The 5435-nt window shown below is 35.5% G+C and overlaps 1 non-coding gene across 1 annotated transcript; it reads right to left on the reverse strand.

Annotated features, from left to right (window-relative positions):
• Positions 1 to 247: 247 nt before the first annotated feature.
• On the reverse strand, positions 248 to 328 carry TRNAL-CAG. Its single transcript has one exon. It is a non-coding gene; the product is annotated as a tRNA-Leu (tRNA).
• Between the last annotated feature and the right edge of the window lie 5107 nt (positions 329 to 5435).

The following is a 5435-nucleotide window of genomic DNA, read 5'->3' on the forward strand; positions in this document are numbered from 1 at the left end:
AAAATTAAAAAATATTACAACCTCTACCAAATAAAATTAAATTTTGTTATTTTGGATAAATAACTTTCCTTCATTTTTATTTTTAAAAATTTCCTTTTATAATTCTATAATTATGTCAAATTCATTTTTTCTTTAAATATATTCGAATCTCCACGAGATGCCTCAAATTAATTATAATTTGTTTTTGTAAAATAATATAAATTATTGATTTTTCTACAGATTGAAATTTCGTTTAATAAAAAAGAATTGTCAAGAATGGGATTCGAACCCATGCCCTTTCGGACCAGTACCTGAAACTGGCGCCTTAGACCAACTCGGCCATCTTGACACTATTGAAAGAACACAACTTAAAATATATTATTATCATAAATATTATGATATTCAAGTGTCTATGTAATCCATTTCCTACTTGCCAAGTTACCTATAACTAGTGGCATTTTGTGGGTTTTAGAACACACACATATTGGTGATAAATAAAAAAAGATTGGAGAAAGTGGAGAAATCCATTCTTAGTTATTTTATTTACTTTTTGTTACTTATTTTATATATTTATATATTTATATTATATTATATTTTCTCCATATCTGTGTTATCAATGTGTGTTAATGTGATTTTCAAATTCTCAACACGTTATTAGCATGAGCTTCTATCGATTTCCTCGCTAAAGATAGGTCATAAAGGTACCTCGATTTTTCTCTTTTCATTATAATTAGGTAAAGCAATTAAAACACTTCGATCTGATTGAGGTAGAGTGTACATGGATTTAGAATTCCAAGACTATATGATAAAACATGAAATTCAATCCTAACTTTCAATACCTGGTACACCTCAATAGAATGGTGTATCAGAAATGAGAAATATAATCTTATTAGATATAGTTCGTTCCATGATGAGCTATGCTCCATTGTCTAACTCGTTTTGGGGGTATGCAGTAGAGATTGCAATTCACATCTTCAACAACGTTCCGTCGAAGAGTGTTTTCGAAACACCTTTTGAATTATGGAGAGGGCGTAAACCGAGTTTACGTTACTTCATAATCTAGGTTGTCCTGCACATGTGTTAGTTATAAATCCTAAGAAGTTGGAACATCATTCAAGATCATGTCAATTTGTTGGTTACCCTAAGGAAACGAGAGGTAGTCTGTTCTATGATCATCAATAAAATGAAGTGTTTGTATCGAAAAACGCTACATTTTTTAGGAAGACCACATGATAGATCATAAACCACGAAGCAAAAAAGTATTAATTGAAACTACTGAAGAATCAACAAGGATTGTTAACGCAGCTGGTCCTTTATCAAAAGTTAATGAAGAAGCCAACACTTCAGGTTAGTTTCGTTTTTCTCAATCGCTGAGAGTGCCTCGACACAGTGAGAAGGTTGTGATATAACCTAACTACTACTTGGGTTTAACTGAAACACAGGTTTTCATGCTAGATGATGTGTTGATGATCCATTATTTTATAAACAGGTAATTAATGACGTAGACAAGGACCAATGGGTCAAATCCACAAACCTTGAAATGAAGTCTATGTACTCTAATTCAGTATGGAAGCTTGTAGATCCATGATAACGGGCAGAAATGCACGTTATTACAGTGCTAAGTTTTAAAACAATGTTGGCTTGCATTGATAAAATATGTTAGATTGCGTCCAAAGAGTATTAAGTTCATAACATTGCAATCGCATGCGTTTATCGCATAGAAACAGTCAACTTTTGTGTTTTTATGCAGAATATGCGTTGACGCAAGGCGAGAAGCGCGATCACAAGAAATCAACGGTCGAGCGCAGCATTACCGCAAGGCTTTGCGGTGATTTTTGCTCGCAAACATCTGCTCAAGAAGGATTGCCGCATAGAGCCGGCGCAACTTGGTGGACATATCTGGGTGAAAGACATAATTAATCACGATGGGAAATAAAGCTAATGACGGTCGAATCCGAATTAAGTTGACAAGCCGCTAACGATAACAAGTACATTCAACTTTTCGGTAACAAATATTCGACGCATCAGTCAGAGAACTAAAGCCATCTCATTTGTGAAATCATAAGAGAGAAGCCACCTTTCACCCCAAAGCTTTATAAATACCGAAGGCATCCTTCAGAAAAGGCGTTCAGCTAGTTCAACAGTTTAGATACTTAGATAATTTTCTTCATAGTTTAGCCTTGTCCATAATTTTTTTTTTATTTGAAGGCAGAGCAAGAGAAGAACTGAGACACCAAAAGATCGCTCAAGGCAACTCAAGAAAGAACTCTGAGGCGTAGAAAGTAGAGAGCGGGCCGACTCTCGCGAGAGCGACATTATCTTTTGAATACGAGTAGAAAAGACAGTGTAAAAGCCTGGGAAGCAAGAGATTGCTACCAGACTCTTTATTCTCTTCTTGCATTGTTATTTTGTACTTCAACTTTATATTTATACAAAGGAAGTTCTTATTCTACATCTGTTCGCTTTCTTAGCATGCATGAATAGCTAAACTAATCGAATGGGTGAGAAGAACTAAGCTAACATGACCTAGGAAGTTCTTATTCTACATCTTATTTTATGCTGTGCCCAACATCCCTTTAGAGCTACTCGAGAGAGAGTCTAAAGAAAGAACCTAAGACTTGAGAGAGCTAGGTTAGAATCTAGACTCGAGAGAGCAAGATTAGAACTGCTTAAACAAGAGATAGAGACTTAGAGATAAACTCTGTTTGTCAACCTACATCGCATGTACCCTAGAGATAGGTATGATATTATGTGGTCGCCTTATTTATGTGCAAAATAAGAATAGAGGCTTATGTGTAGGTCCTATAGACTTATTACATATATCGCATGCGTTCTAGCATTAGAAGCCGTAGCATTCACATCGAGAGATGGTTTACTATTGTATGTGTGTTGCATGATCGCATAGCATGAACGCATCCTAGGAAGTGTTAGCCAAAACCCTTCTCAACCTGTTCACCGCATACTCATCGCATCTTTCGTTTTATCAACTCTTTTCGAAACTCCGCCGCATTTGTTTATTTTTATTACCACAAACAACATTCACAACAACTACTTGATTTATTTGGTTACCGCAAAGTCTTCTGAGAAATTACTACCGCATATTGTTTTCCTAAGTCCCTGGGTTCGACCCTGAACTTACTAAGAAACTCAGTGGGGTTTACACTTGGATTTCACTGAGAAAACTTGAGTGCTCAACGTATTTTCATCATCGCATTTCATCCATAATTCCACTTCATAAAATAATGAATCAATCCACCTGAAAGGGTAAAACCCATAGGGTGCAAATAGATCTATAAAAGAAAGAGAGATATAGCTAGAAAGGTATAGACCTTCAAATTTAGACTTATAGCAAAGGGTTATACCCAGAGGGAAGGGGTTGACTATGAGGAAACTTTTCCCCCTGTTGCTATGCTCAAGTCTATAAGAATTCTCTTGTCCATAGCCATATATTATGACTATGAGATATAAAAAATAGATGTCAAGATTGCTTTTTTCTGAATGACAATCTTGAAAAGAATATCTTTATGTCTCAGTCTGAGAGGTACATAACCCAAGCTTAGGAGCAAAAAGTTCGCAAGATGAATCGATCTATTTATGGGTTGAAACAGGAATCCAGATCTTGGAACATTAGATTTGATACAACGATCAAATCTTTTGGTTTTAATCAAAATGTTGATAAACCTTGTATCTACAAAAAAATCATCAACGATAAAACAATTTTTCTAGTACTTTATGTGGACAATATCCTACTCATTGGAAATGATGTATGGTACCTTACTGACATTAATAGTCAGCATGTACTAGTCCAATCCAGGGTTAGACCATTGGACTGCAGTTAAGAACATCCTCAAGTATTTTAGAAGAACGAGGGACTATAAGTTGGTGTATAGAGCAAAGGATTTGATCCTTAATGGATACACCGACTCTGATTTCAAACTGACAAGGATTTTAGAAAATCTACGTCAGGATCAGTGTTTGCCCTAAACGGGAGAGGTGTAGTATGGTTTAGCATTAAAGCAAGGATGTATTGCAGATTCCACTATAGAAGCTGAGTATGTAGCTGCTTGTAAACCAGCAAAGGAAGAAATTTGGTTCAGGAAGTTCCCAAGCGACTTGGAAGTGGTTCCAAATATGGAGCCCGTCACTTTATATTATGACAACAGTGGGGTAGTAGTCATTACTGATCAATTTACGAAGGCTCTTTCTCAGCAGTGTTTGGGGGCCATCTAGATAGTCTAGATCTACGAGATATGTACATGTATAATCTAGGGCAAGTGGGAAATGTGTAATAGGTATATAGATGCCCCAGTTTATTGTATTTATTTCCAATAATCCCACTTTTTAGATTCTGATATCGTGTACAACTCATTGACTAGAGTTTTAGTTCAAATGGGAGTTTGTTGGGTTTTATTCCCTAAAACCCGTAGATAGTAAATGCTATTAATTGATCGTCATTAATAAAGAGTTATATGTGTTAATTCAATAAATGTTATTGTTTGTGTTGTTTGTATGTTTTTGTCTTAATGACCATAAATCTAATAAACTAACATCCAAGGCTGCCTTATTGGAGATATACAGAGATCAATATTCAAGATACAGCCTAAAGGATTTATAGTATAGGGATAAGACTGGGTACCTATCCTCTTGGTAACACTATGGATACGACCCATGTTGTATTCGATACAAACGCAATAATCTAACGCATTCGTGTAGTTGACATGCGAGTAGGGGTATTCTATGCAATGAGTTTGTATAGGACTTGACCTCGAAATAGTAACTCCTGAAGAGTACATGGATTTAGCATTTCAGGACTAAATGATAGAACATGGAATTCAATCACAACTCTTAGTAACTGGTACACCTCAACAGAACGGTATATCAGAAAGGAGAAATATAACCTTATTAGATATGGTTTGTTATATGATGAGCTATGCTCAATTGCCTAACTCGTTTTGGGGGTATGCAGTAGATACTGCAATTCATGTCTTGAACAGTGTTCTCTCCAAAAGTGTTTTTGAAACACCTTTCGAGTTATGTGATGGAGTTGACATTCAACATGCGGAATAGGTTTGGATCTTAAACACTCTAATTAAAATAGGTTTAGTGAATTAGTAAGCATGTTCAAGAAAATATCAGAGGTTTGTAGAATACGACCTTTGATGATCCTCCAATTGATGCAATCTACCCGTGAATTCCCTTCAACAACTTGTTATTGACCACCACAAGGATCTTATCTACTATTCTTAGGCCTTGGATTGGATTGTGGGATCCAAATTGAAAGAGGTCAGGGAGGATTATAAGAGTTGAAAAGTAGAAAAAAAAAACAGAATTTTTCCTCTTCAATTTTTTCTAATTACTTCAAAAAACATGTATTTATTCAATTCAAACATGCAAATCTTAAGAGAATGAGAGTTTGACACTTAAACATCCACTAATTAAGTGGGTTAGGTGGAGAA

This window comes from Benincasa hispida, chromosome 11 (genome assembly GCF_009727055.1).
Source record: "Benincasa hispida cultivar B227 chromosome 11, ASM972705v1, whole genome shotgun sequence".
Taxonomy (NCBI): domain Eukaryota; kingdom Viridiplantae; phylum Streptophyta; class Magnoliopsida; order Cucurbitales; family Cucurbitaceae; genus Benincasa; species Benincasa hispida.